We start from the raw sequence: 14494 nt of genomic DNA, 5'->3' as shown, positions 1-14494 counted from the left end.
TGATGGTGATTGTTGGTGTTGCTTAGTTTAACTATGTCCTTAGTGAGTTTCTGTCTGCTGGACCTATTTCTGATAGAGGAATGTTGAAGTCTCCAGCTATAATAGTAGATTCATCTATTTCTCTTTACATTTCTATCAGTTTTTGCCTCACACATTTTGATGCTTTGTTGTTAGGATCTATATGGTAAGGATTGTTATATCTTCTTGGAGAATTGATCCCTTTATCATTATGCAATGCCCCTCTTTATCTCTGATAATTTTCCTTGCTCTGAAGTCCAAAATCAATATAGCTACCCCTGCTTTCTTTTGATTACTGTTAGTATGGTATATCTTTCTCCATCCATTTACTTTTTTTTTAATTAATTTTTATTTTTGGCTGCGTTGTGTCTTCGTTGCTGCACACGGGCTTTCTCTAGTTGTGGCGAGCTGGGGCTACTCTTCATTGCGGTGCTTGGGCTTCTTATATATATATAGACATGATGTATTGGGTAGAAGGAACTCCTGTAAATAGGCTATGAGGTGGTAGGGTGTGGGGTTTGGAGAAGCATTCTGTCCTAGTCCCATGATTAGGTCTTAGTCTTTTCATGAGCCAGTACATCTGGACTGTGAACTTCAAGTGCTTCTCAGTTGTTCCCCCCTTAGCTGGGGACATGACGGCTAGGGTGGACTGGAGTTGGGCATTTCCCTTCTCCCACGTGGAAAGCTGGAACTGGCTGGAGTTGTATATTTATTTTTTAATCATAATACTTTCTAAAAATAACCCTCAACACCCCTCCCCCCACCCCAAATTTGGAGAGTCCTTTCCTCTTTTCTTATTTTCCTCTCTCTCTCACTGTCTTCTCCATGAGAATCAGCTCAGGGGCTTTGGCAGGGTTGTGGTTGGACTGACCTCAATTTCTCTCTCCTGAAGTTTCTGTGAAATGAGAGGAAAAGGCCTCAGCAAATCCCCCAGCACTGGTTTGTGAGAGAAGAGCGTATTAGTCAGACTTTCTCAGGCATCAAGGCAGAATCCTGCATGCCTGGGTGAGTGTGTGGGAGCAGTGAGGGTTTCTTGCCGGGATGGATGGGGAGTTGTGGCAGAGCCAGAAACTGCTCCCCAGGCTAGGGTATCCCGCAGGCAGCATGGAGCACTGAGCTCCACTGCAGCATCACCGGGGACGTCTGAGCACAGCTGCCCAGCCTTCTCTGGTGTTTGTGCTTCCTCAGGGAGCCAGTGAGATTGCTCCTCTTCTCCTCAGTCACATCAGTTCTGAGAGGATCTCAACCCACTGTCTGAGCTGCCGTGTTGTCTCATGACCCCACCATGACCACTCAGGCCATGACTGACTGAACTGGGAATGGACAACAGATCCAGGGGGACACCAGCTGGGTCAAACCACTCATACTCCCTGTCCTGGAAATTTAGGACCTGGAGATAAAGTCAATTAGATGACAACGTAACATGCATGAAAGGAAAGGTTGTGGAGTGTCGGAGCTTCGGAGGCCATGGCGGGTGAGGTGAGGGAGAGGGAAGGGGTGGCCAGAGGAGAGGCAGACATGAGAGACCCTGGTAGCCCTGGGGGCACAACTTTGTTTCTTGACTTTCTGGTTCTGGTTCCTTATAGCCAGCCTTGTCATCTTCTCTCATTGGACTCCCCGGAGTAAACCTCTCTTTATCTGAGCTGACTTTGATTTCATCAGACTGTACTGTCCTCTTCCCCTCCTTATGGCAGACATCTACAGACACTGGGTCACTCCTCTTTCCGTGAAGGTTTTTAACTTCTGGATCACTGTCCTTCTGTCCAACACCAAAAATCATAATTTTTTAATCATTCCAATATTAACCATGAAGATGACCCTTAAAAACATCATGCTAAGTGAAAAAAGCCGGTCACAGAGGACCGCATATTATAAAATTCCAGTGATATAAAATGTCCAGAGACAAATCCATAGATACTGTAAGTAGAGTAGTGGCTGCCTGGGGCTGGGGAATGTGGGGAGATAGGAATTGATAGTAAAGGGGTATGGGTTTCTTTGGGGAGTAATAAAAATGTTTGAAAATTGATTTTAGTGATGGATTGGCACAACTCTGTAAATATGCTAAAAACCATTGAATTGTACACTTTCAGTGGATGAATTATACGATATGTGAAGTATATCTCAGTAAAGCTGTTTTTAAAAACTGCTCAGTTCCGTGATCTTTTTTCCCCCAATAAACTTTTCCTCTACCTCACCTCAGCCACTCACTCCCATGGCCATAGCCTTGACCTTATCCTTCCAATAGTTTCAGCCCCTCCATAATCTCAGTTTCAAGCATCCTGCTTGCTAATTGCCACCTCTAACTCCAGCCCACTCTTCTACTATTCCAACTCCAGCAATTCTTTGACCCTTTTGGAACCTGCCATCCATTTATCCCACCACCTTTCCATTGTCTCTTACCCTTATCATTTCCTCACTTCCTTGTGTGGCTTAAATTCCATGGTCCAGCATTACTGTCATTCTTTTATGTACATCCTCAACTTCTTTGCCCCTCTGCTGTATTCACTTGGAAAAAAAATTGTTAAATCCAACTCTTTGACCCTGCACCTGCACCCACGCAGCTGAATAGGGCTGAGGAAAAGTCAAAAACTTGTCTTGTTTCAAATGCCTGACCATTAACTTCAGATGGACCCCCCCGAGGGTCACTTGGCAATCTTCCTGTATTTCTTAGACCATTTATCCCCCCACTCTCCTAGAAGGTTATTTCACACCCTTTTCCTTTCTCGTCTTTTTTTTTTTAATATAAATTTATTTATTTTATTTGTTTTGGCTGCATTGGGTCTTCGTTGCTGCATGCAGGCTTTCTCTAGTTGTGGCAAGCGGGAGCTACTCTTCGTTGCGGTGTGTGGGCTTCTCATTGCGTTGGCTTCTCTTGTTGCGGAGCATGGGCTCTACGCACGCGGGCTCAGTAGTTGTGGCTTGTGGGCTCTAGAGCGCAGGCTCAGCAGTTGTGGCGCGTGGGCTTAGTTGCTCCGTGGCATGTGGGATCTTACCGGACCAGGGCTCAAACCCGTGTCTCCTGCATTGGCAGGCGGATTCTTAACCACTGCACCACCAGGGAAGCCCCTTCCTTTCTCTTCTAATTTACAACACTTCCTCTGCCCCCTGTGTTCACTTTCAGCTGATGACTTCATTAGAAGAGAACTTCCACAAGCTCCCACACCCTCATGCACCTACTTTCCAGCATCTATGCCCCTGTGCCCTGCGTTCATTCCTGTAACAATGCCTGTTCTGTCTATGCTCCTTTTTGAAGGCCAACCCCTTACTTAACGCTAGATCCCAGCCCTTCTTTCCCACTCAGGCTGTTGTGTTCATAATCCTTCCCCTAACTTGCTCCTGCATCATCAGTCTGCTCCATCCACTGAATTTTCCCAGAAACCTTCAGTCTTGCTGTAATGTGTCAGTGTTAAAAAAAAATTAAAACCTATCTTGGGGCTGGATAGATAGATAGATGGACATATATGTGATAAAGCAAGTATAGGAAAATGTTAGCAGGAGAATCCAGGTGGTGGGTCTATGTGTTCAATGTATAAAATTCTTTCAACTTTTTGGTGTGTTTGAAATTTTTCATTAATAAAATGTCGGGAAAAAATTCCTATCTTGACCCTACGTCTCCCTCTTGCTTTTATCTCATTTCTCTGCTCCCTTTCCCAGCAGAACTCCTGAAAAGCTTGTCTGAACATGTGTCACCGTGTGTCTCATCTTTTCTTTTACCAACTGCAATCAAGCTTTTCCCCCAGCAGTTCACCAGAATGTCTCTTATAAAGCTCACCAGTGATTTCCACTGTAGGAAATGGAGTGGTCGTTTATCAGTGCTAATCTTGCTCAGCCTATCAGCTGCAGAATTTGACTCCATTAAGTTACTCCTTGCTCCTTACAAAACTTTCTTTCCCTCATTCCAGAATGGCACTCTCTCCTCCATTTTCTCTTATCTCCTTAGTTGACTTTGTTGGTCTCTCATCTGTCCAGCCTCTTAAGGTTGAAATGCATCAGGACTTAGTTCTTAAAACATTTTCTCTATCTACACTCCCTCTCTTGTTTATCTCCTGCAGTTTCATGGATCCAATTACTATAGGATTATTCCCAAATTTATACTATCCCTAGCCTGAACCCATCTCCTCTATTCCAGACTCATTTATCCAACTGCCTACTCGACATCTCTGCCCAGATGTCTAAGAGGTATCTCAGACTTAATGTGCCCACAAACTAATTCCTCGTTGTAGTAGTTGTTATAATAATAGTCCCAGTGAATCACACCTCACTTGTGTCCGTGCCTGTTTGCAGTGTGAGCATTAATTTCTTCACACACGCTCCCCACCCCTGAACCTGGGCTGGCCTTGTATCTTGGCTTTGATCAGTAGAAAGTGATGGAGTATGAATTCCAGAACCTAAGCCATAAGAGGCTTTGCGGCTTTTACTCTTCCATTCTGGAACACTGAGGCCACCATGGCAAAGAAGTCCAGGCCAGCCTCACTAAAAATGAGAGCCCATGTGGAGAGCCGAGTGAGGCACCCCAGCCAGCAGCTGGTCCTGGCTCCAGCCATATAGAGGAGACCGTCTTGGACCTTCCAGCCCCAAATGGGCTATCAGATAACTCAACCACGTGACTGATCCCAGGCAAGATTAGCAGAAGAACTGCCAGATTGCCAACCCATGTAGTCAAGAGAAATCATAAATTGCTGTTAAACTACTAAGTTTGCGCTTTTTTTTTTTTTGCTGCAATAGATAACTGAAACACCGCTCTTGCCACTATACCTTCCCCTTCACAGCCTTCATCTCTGTAAATGTCACCTCCATTCTTCCAATTGCTCATGCCAAAAAACTTGGAGTTCCTTGACTCCTCCCTTTTTCTCATCTAATCCTTCAGCAAATTATATATCATTTTACCAGGTATCCAGACTCCTATACTTACCACCTCCATTGCTACCACACTGCGCCAAACTGCATCATCGCTTGCCTGGATTACTGCAGGGGCCTCCACCTTGGTCTCTCTGCTTCCATCCTGGCTCCCCTCCACTGTGTTCTCCAGCCAGCAGTGAGCGATCCTTTTAGAGTTTAAGTCAAATCCCATCACTCCTCTGCTCAAAGGACTCCAGGGACTTCACACTTCACTCAGAGTAAAAGTTAAAATCTTTACTGTGGCCTCAAGACCCCACATGATTTGTCTCTCTCCTCTCTCCCCCTTGTTCACCCTGTTTCAGCCACTGTAGCCTTTTTTCTGTCCCTTAAATAAACTAATTGGCTTCTTATCTCAAGCCCTTTGTACTTACTCTCCTCTCTGTGTAAATAGTCTTCCCCAGAGACTCACATAACTCACTTCATGTGTCTGCTCAGATGTCACTTCATTGAAGAAGCCTTCCCTGGTCATCTAGAGCCCACTACTCCATCCCCACCCAAACCCCAAGCTCCATCAATTTCTAGCTCTCTTACCCTGTTTTGGACTCCTCCACAGCAGTCAACACCACCTGACATATTACATTTTTCTTTGTTTGTTTTTCATGTGTTTTCTCCCATTAAAATATAAACTCCATGAGGACAGGGACTTCATCTAGTTATTCACTCCAGGGTCTCTGGTGCCTATTACCTATCAAATAGAATGTATTCGATATAGTTTTGCTGAATGAATGAAAGCAGAAGTGTATTGTATTAGTTTTCTGTTGCTTTTGTAACAAATTACTACAAACTTGGTGACTTAGAACAAATTTATTATTTTATAGTTAAGGAGATCAGAAGTCCAAAAAAAAACATGTCTCGCCTGGCTAAAAGCAAGGTGTTGGCAGGGCTGCATTCTTGCCAGCAAAGCAGTCAGGGAGAACTCATCTCCTTACTTTGTCCGGCTTCTAGAGGCTGCCCACATTCTTTGCATGATGACTCCCTTCCATCCTCAAAGCCAGCAATGATTGATTGAGTCTTCCTCACATGGCATCATTCTGATGGCTTCTATCATCACATCTCCTTCCCCATCTCAGGCCCTCCCTCTTTCATGAATAAAGACCCTTGTGATTACATTGGGCTGACCCAGATAATCTAGGATAATCTTACCTTCTTAATATCCTTAATTTCATCACATCTGCAAAGTCCCTTTTGCCTTGAAAAGTAACATAGTCACAGGTTCCAGGGATTAGGATGTAAACATCTTTGGAGGGGTGATTATCTTGCCTACCACAGGTATTTACCAAGAAACTAATGAAGCTTAAATTCAAGCCCACTAACACAAGCCCCTCCTAAGACCCAGGAAAGGGCCCTAGTGATCTGTTCACATGGTCATATGTTTTTTTCAAAATTTACAAAAGTAAGATATTTTAACTGTAATTGGTTAAGTTTTCTGTTTCTTTCCACTCTGACTTCACCTCTGTTGTACTGTTGCTCCTGTTGGGTGGCATTGGCATAGACCTGGGCATCTGGGGGATATAGTCACTAAGAGGAAGTTGAGTTGGGTTTACTGAGATATGTTTATGTGGTTTGTAGTAACTTCCGTGTATAGTTAAGTTAGTGTTAGCCTTCCTGGTACAGTAGTGGTTTCCAGAAATACTACAGCTGCCCAATGTTGTAATGTAAGGTCGCAAGGCCAGAGGTTCTATTGCGATATGAGCAAATCCTATGGCATCTGGCACTGGAAGTATGTGGTGGTAGAGAAAACAAGATTTCAAATGTAGAGAAGCAGAAGCTAGCCTGTGGGAAATTCTTCCATTCATCAGACGTATAAAATGGTAAGCAGACAATTTTAGTTCTCATCACTGTGTAGCCAAAACAGAAGTGCTTTCCTGTCAAGAATATACTCAGTAACGCAATATGTAATAGATCATTTGGAAAGATGTTCACAGTAATTCTTCGTGTCACTGCACAAATGCCTTTTGCAGTGTGACATTGTTACTCTTTCCCTCAAGATGTGGAGTCTGTCCCCATCTCTTGTCTGGGGCTGGCCTCGTGACTTGCTCTGACCTATAGAATGTGGCAGAAATGATGTGGGAGTTTCAAGCCTAGACCTCAAGAGGCCTTGCAGCTTCTGCTCTCAGCGTTTACTATATAAAGAAGCTCTCCCATTGCTGTATAAAGAAGCCCAGGGCTTCCCTGATGGCGCAGTGGTTGAGAGCCCGCCTGCCGATGCAGGGGACACGGGTTCGTGCCCCGGTCCGGGAAGATCCCACGTGCCGTGGAGCAGCTAGGCCCGTGAGCCATGGCCGCTGAGCCTGCGCGTCCGGAGCCTGTGCTCTGCAACCGGAGAGGCCACAACAGTGAGAGGCCCGCGTACCGCAAAAAAAAAAAAAGAAGCCCAAACCAGCTTTCCTGAGGATAAGAGACCCCATGGAGAGAGGAACCCAACAACCAAGAGCCAACACCAACCACCAGACATAAGAGTGAGGCCATCTCAGTCCATCCAGCCTCAGTCCAGCCACAAGATGACTATCGCTGCATGACTGATCCCTAGCAGAAGAACCATCCACCTGATCCTGGTCTATATTGCTGACCCACAGAAACATAAGTGAATAAAATATTTGTTGTTTTAAGAACTGGATTTTGGGGCAGTTTGTTACACAATAATAATTAACTGATACACAGCATATACATACAAATACACCTTACATTTCTCTTCTATATGAGGATCTGGTGAAATAAAATTTATCAGAGTTTCTGTGTTTAAATCTCTTGCTGTTTGACATAATAGACAGACATTGATGAAAATAACCTAAAATTTATAACATGCATATGAGGACATCAGTGTTCAACTGGTTAATGAGTATAATCAATTCAAAGATTAGTCACTAAGCGTGGGCTGCAGCAGGGCAGTGGCCAGGGCAGCCTCCATGGCTATCTACAGATTTTCTTCAGGACAAATGATGTGAGGGTTGGTACATCAGTGGGGGAAGACAGAAATGGAAATAAATACTATGAAGACAGCAAGCAGTTTTTTGGCTATCGCCAGTGGGTTATATATACTACTGAAATGAATGGCAAAAACACATTCTGGGATGTGGATGGAAGCATGGTGCCCCCTGAATGGCATCATTGACTTCACTGTATGACTCATGATCCTCCAACAAGAAAATCACCTGTTGCTGTACATTCACTTGGACAAACCATAAATTCAACATGAGTGGCACTCCACAACAATATATACCTTATTCCACCACTAGAAAGAAGATTCAAGAGTGGGTCCCACCTTTGATACCTTACAAGTAAAGACAATGAAAAACAACTTAAACATGTAAAATATGGGGCTTTTTGTGTAATTGCACCGTTACTGCTTACTATTAACTTGATTAAAATTGTTTGATTGAAAAAAAAGAAAAAGATTAGTCACTGCACAAGAAAATGCAAAGTGCCCTGAAATTATTCAGCTTACATATGAAAGAAATCTGGTAGGCGTTTTCCCAAGTTTGACAATCTAAAATTTTACTCATTTTAAAAAATTAATTAATTAATTTTTGACTGTGTTGGGTCTTCGTTGCTGTGCGTGGGCCTTCTCTAGTTGTGGCGAGCAGGGGCTACTCTTCCGTTGCAGTGTGCAGGCTTCTCATTGCAGTGGCTTGTCTTGTTGTGGAGCACAGGCTCTAGGCGTGTGGGCTTCAGTAGTTGTGGCACGTGGGCTCAGTAGTTGTGGCTCATAGGCTCTAGAGCACAGGCTCAGTAGCTGTGGCGCACGGGCTTAGTTGCTCCACGGCATGTGGGATCTTCCCGGACCGGGGCTTGAACCCCTGTCCCCTGCATTGGCAGGCGGATTCTTAGCCACTGTGCCACTAGGGAAGCTCTAAAATTTTACTCATTTTTTAATTATAAAAATACATTAAAAAATTTTAATATATGTAAAAGAATAAAACTTCACTCATCAAAAATGAGAAGGAAACTCAACAGGGAATATTATAAAATCATTGTCATATGAAGAGATGACTGAAGAGTTTGCAGCCAAAATAAAAAAAAAAAAAAGAAGCCCAAACCAGCTTTCCTGAGGATAAGAGACCCCATGGAGAGAGGAACCCAACAACCAAGAGCCAACACCAACCACCAGACATAAGAGTGAGGCCATCTCAGTCCATCCAGCCTCAGTCCAGCCACAAGATGACTATCGCTGCATGACTGATCCCTAGCAGAAGAACCATCCACCTGATCCTGGTCTATATTGCTGACCCACAGAAACATAAGTGAATAAAATATTTGTTGTTTTAAGAACTGGATTTTGGGGCAGTTTGTTACACAATAATAATTAACTGATACACAGCATATACATACAAATACACCTTACATTTCTCTTCTATATGAGGATCTGGTGAAATAAAATTTATCAGAGTTTCTGTGTTTAAATCTCTTGCTGTTTGACATAATAGACAGACATTGATGAAAATAACCTAAAATTTATAACATGCATATGAGGACATCAGTGTTCAACTGGTTAATGAGTATAATCAATTCAAAGATTAGTCACTAAGCGTGGGCTGCAGCAGGGCAGTGGCCAGGGCAGCCTCCATGGCTATCTACAGATTTTCTTCAGGACAAATGATGTGAGGGTTGGTACATCAGTGGGGGAAGACAGAAATGGAAATAAATACTATGAAGACAGCAAGCAGTTTTTTGGCTATCGCCAGTGGGTTATATATACTACTGAAATGAATGGCAAAAACACATTCTGGGATGTGGATGGAAGCATGGTGCCCCCTGAATGGCATCATTGACTTCACTGTATGACTCATGATCCTCCAACAAGAAAATCACCTGTTGCTGTACATTCACTTGGACAAACCATAAATTCAACATGAGTGGCACTCCACAACAATATATACCTTATTCCACCACTAGAAAGAAGATTCAAGAGTGGGTCCCACCTTTGATACCTTACAAGTAAAGACAATGAAAAACAACTTAAACATGTAAAATATGGGGCTTTTTGTGTAATTGCACCGTTACTGCTTACTATTAACTTGATTAAAATTGTTTGATTGAAAAAAAAGAAAAAGATTAGTCACTGCACAAGAAAATGCAAAGTGCCCTGAAATTATTCAGCTTACATATGAAAGAAATCTGGTAGGCGTTTTCCCAAGTTTGACAATCTAAAATTTTACTCATTTTAAAAAATTAATTAATTAATTTTTGACTGTGTTGGGTCTTCGTTGCTGTGCGTGGGCCTTCTCTAGTTGTGGTGAGCAGGGGCTACTCTTCCGTTGCAGTGCGCAGGCTTCTCATTGCAGTGGCTTGTCTTGTTGTGGAGCACAGGCTCTAGGCGTGTGGGCTTCAGTAGTTGTGGCACGTGGGCTCAGTAGTTGTGGCTCATAGGCTCTAGAGCACAGGCTCAGTAGCTGTGGCGCACGGGCTTAGTTGCTCCACGGCATGTGGGATCTTCCCGGACCGGGGCTTGAACCCCTGTCCCCTGCATTGGCAGGCGGATTCTTAGCCACTGTGCCACTAGGGAAGCTCTAAAATTTTACTCATTTTTTAATTATAAAAATACATTAAAAAATTTTAATATATGTAAAAGAATAAAACTTCACTCATCAAAAATGAGAAGGAAACTCAACAGGGAATATTATAAAATCATTGTCATATGAAGAGATGACTGAAGAGTTTGCAGCCAAAAAATGCATGAAAAAAGGTATCAGAGAAAGGTGTTGACACCATCAATTAATAAAAATAATATTTTCTGAATGTGATGTTTGTGGTATTTATCACTTTTTTTAAATTTGTGGTTTGTAGTGATTTATTTTCTTATTCTAAATAAATACTAATTTAGGTATCTAATTATTTTACTTGAAGTTTTGTGAGGTTTTTTTTCCTTAAGGGGACCTCCCCAGTTGTACCTTGTTCAGCGCCCTGAAACGTGGATCTGGCTGTGAATGAATGAATGAGCCCAAGTTCTAGTGCACAGAAATTTATGCAGAAAGAACCCCAGGGCCTCTTCCTCAGAAGGAAGCTCCGGATGTGATAGTCTGAGTCACTCCTGCGTACCTGGCATGCCCACAGGAGAGGCAGATGATAAACACAAATGTGAGGCCTTTCGAATGTCAATGTTAACCCAAAGTGCAGCTTGAAAGGAACTTTCAGATACCACCTCCATGTCAGAGATTAGTTGGCCTGAGATTTTGGGGCAGGGAGCAAAGAACCAGAGAGTCCCCAAGACCTATTTGCATCAGGAGAGAGGAGTGGAGGAAAGGGAGCAACTTGGGATGGGCTGAGCCAACCATGCAGCTTGGTTAAATATCTATTGAGCATCTGCTACATGCCAGGCACTGTTCCATAGTCTGGAACAAAATACTCAAAAATCTCTGCCCTCCTTGTGCTGACATGGCAGGGGTGGGGATGGCAGTGTAGGAGGAAGGAAGAACAATAAACATTTTAAAAACTGTATATAGGGGACATGCCTGATGGCGCAGTGGTTAAGACTCTGCGCTCCCAGTGCAGGCGGCCCAGGTTCGATCCCTGGCCATGGAACTAGATCCCGCACACTGCAACTAAGAGTTTGCATGCCACAACTAAGGAACCTATGTGCCGCAACTAAGGGGCCCACATGCCACAACTAAGACACAGTGCAATGAAATAAATAAATTTTAAAAATAAAAATAAATAAAAAGATATATTACATTAGAAAGTGGTAAGTGCAAAGGTAAAAAATAAAGCAGGGTGAGGGAGTTGGAAAGTAGTGTGTGATGGGGGTGCAGCTTTCAATAGGGAATCAGGGAAGGCCTCAGTGGAAGTTGAGCTAAGATTTGAAGGACATGAGGGAGGGAGCCCTGTGGCTATCTGAGGGAGAAATGTGATCTGTGACAGGCAGAGGGAGCGGCATGGCTAAAGGTCCTGTGGCAGGAGTATATTTGGCAAGCTTGAGGAACAGTTTCAAGGCCTGGCTGCTAAAAGGAATGAATGAGGTGGAAGTAGGAGAAGAAATCTGAGAGATAATGGGGGTCAGAGCTCATGGAGCCTTGTAATCATTTGCAGGGACTGAGGAGGATGGACACTATAGTAGGGTTTTGAGCAGAGGAGCGGTGATGTCATCTGGCTGCCATGGAGAGAACAAATTGGGGACAAAGGCAGAAACAGGGAGCCAGTGGAGACCATTGCCATAATCCAGGGTGAAAGGGGGTCAGATTCTAGATATATTTTGAAGGTAAAACCAACAGGATTTGCTGGATTGATATGTGAGAGAAAGAAAAGAGGGGAGAAGGATCACCTCAAAGTTTATGGCCTGAGCACCTGCACTGAATTGCCGTTACTAGATGGGGAGGATTGCAGCGGGAGCAGAACGAAGCCTAACTCTGGAATTGCTAGGATGAGCTACAAGGGCCAGAGGGGGTTCTACCTCAAAGGTAACTGGGCCTCTGGTATGCCAGGTTCTGACTTAATCCGCGGTGCAGTTAACAGCCCCTGAATGCAGAACAGATGATCCCTGCTTGGGAAACCATTTCCACCTCATTCACATACTTGTAGTTGGTAAGTGAACCCACTGCCAGCACATTTTTCAGCTGTTCCTTAAAATGGGTTGTTCTTGAGCATTTTCACTTGTAAAAGGTTGAACTGGACATGGGCAAAGATTGCCTTAAAATAAGTAATGCCACATAAAAAATGAAGCGTGAGAATTGAAAACATATGTCCACCTAAAAACGTCTCTCTATATATCCATAGCAGTATTAGTCACAATAGCCAAAAAGTATCCATCAACTGATGAATGGATAAACAAATGTATCCATACAATGGAGTATTACTTGAAAATAAAAAGAAATGAAGTACTGGCATATGCTATAACATGGATATACCTTGAAAACATTATTCAAAGTGAAATAAACCAGTTACTAAAGACCATATATTATATAATTCCATTTATATGAAATATCCAGGATAGGCAAATCTGTAGAGACAGGCAGATTGATGGTTGCCCGATAGTGGGGAGTTTGGGAGAAAATGAGGAATAACTACTGATGTGTTCAGAGCTTCTTTTTGGGGGTGATGAAAATGTTCTAAAATTGATTATGGTGATTATTCAAGTCTGAGACTATACAAAAAATATTGAATTGTGTACTTCATTAATTTATTTTTAAACCTTTTCTTTTATTTTATTGGCTGTGCCTCATGGCTTGCGGGATCCTAGTTCCCGGACCAGGGATTGAACCTGGGCCCTGGCAGTGAAAGTGCAGAGTCCCAACCACTGGACCACCAGGGAATTTCCTGAATTGTGCACTTTAAATTGGGGAATTGTATGGTAGATGAATTACATCTCAAAGCTGTTATTTTTTAAAAGCTTTTTTGAAAATGCCCACACTAATTTCCCTAAGGGAGCTGTTACTGCACACCACCTCATGTGAGCAAATGTCACGGCCTGACATTGAGACTAATCAGACCACACATGACTCCAGCCAATCACACTTGGCAATGCTCTGTCACGCGCTGGTCACAGGGAACTGTCAGTACTTAATACTGATCATGGGAGTTTGGGCTGACAAAGCTAATTAATTACCCATAGCATGTACAGCAGTGGTTAAGGGCACAGGCTCTGCAATGGGACAAACTGATTTTGAACCTCCGCTCTGTCTTATGACCATTGGCAAGTTAGCCTCTCTCAGCCTCAGTCTCGTCATCTGTAAATAAGAGATGATAATATCTACCCCATAGGGAGGTTAAGAGGATTAAATGTAATACTTTTATAGAACAATTAGTACGGTGCCTAGAACTAAGTAAAGGATCAGTAAATGGTAGCTGGAATTATTGTTAATAATGTGTAAAGAGCATTGAGCACAGGGCCTGGCATATAGAAAGTGCTCAAAACACAGAATTATTTTTTTTTAATTACCTTTTTAATTTTATTTATTTATTTTGGCTGTGTTGGGCCTTTGTTGCTGTGCGCGGGGTTTCTTTAGTTGTGGCGAGTGGGGGCTACTCTTCGTTGTGGTTCACGGGTTTCTCAGTGCAGTGGCTTCTCTTGTGGAGCACGGGCTGTAGGCGCACGGGCTTCAGTAGTTGCAGCACACGGGCTCAGTAGTTGCAGCATGTGGGCCCTAGGGTGTGTGGGCTTCAGTAGTTGTGGCACACGGGCTCAGTAGTTGTGGCTCGCAGGCTCTACAGCACAGGCTCAGTAGTTGTGGTGCATGGGCTTAGCTGCTCCGCAGCATGTGGGATCTTCCCAGGCCAGGGCTCGAACCCGTGTCCCCTGCATTGGCAGGTGGGTTCTTTTTTTTTGCGGTACACGGGCCTCTCACTGCTGTGGCCTCTCCCGTCGCGGAGCACAGCCTCCGGACGCTCAGGCTCAGTGGCCATGGCTCACAGGCCCAGCCACTACACAGCATGTGGGATCCCCCCAGATCGGGGCACGAACCCGCATCCCCTGCATCGGCAGGCGGACCCTCAACCACTGCGCCACCAGGGAAGCCCGGCAGGTGGGTTCTTAACCACTGCTCCACTAAGGAAGTCCCAGAATGATTAAAGTCATACTTTTCACAGGAAAAAATGTTTATGAGACAGAATAAACTTTACAGATAAGGATAGAAAATTTGAATTCTGT

The 14494-nt window shown here is 43.7% G+C and overlaps 1 protein-coding gene and 2 pseudogenes across 2 annotated transcripts in view; all 3 read left to right on the top strand.

Moving 5' to 3' along the window:
• Positions 1-14494, top strand: part of CDH3 (cadherin 3) — a 94935-nt gene that overhangs the window by 16692 nt on the left and 63749 nt on the right. The window lies entirely within an intron of this gene.
• Positions 7766-8395, top strand: LOC112391368 (NADH dehydrogenase [ubiquinone] 1 alpha subcomplex subunit 12 pseudogene; annotated as a pseudogene).
• On the top strand, positions 9423-10098 carry LOC112391357 (NADH dehydrogenase [ubiquinone] 1 alpha subcomplex subunit 12 pseudogene; annotated as a pseudogene).

Source organism: Neophocaena asiaeorientalis, unplaced genomic scaffold (genome assembly GCF_003031525.2).
Source record: "Neophocaena asiaeorientalis asiaeorientalis breed wild unplaced genomic scaffold, Neophocaena_asiaeorientalis_V1.1 scaffold90, whole genome shotgun sequence".
NCBI lineage: Eukaryota > Metazoa > Chordata > Mammalia > Artiodactyla > Phocoenidae > Neophocaena > Neophocaena asiaeorientalis.
The sequence above is the reverse complement of the archived record's forward strand: the minus strand, read 5'-3'. Positions and strand labels throughout refer to the sequence as shown.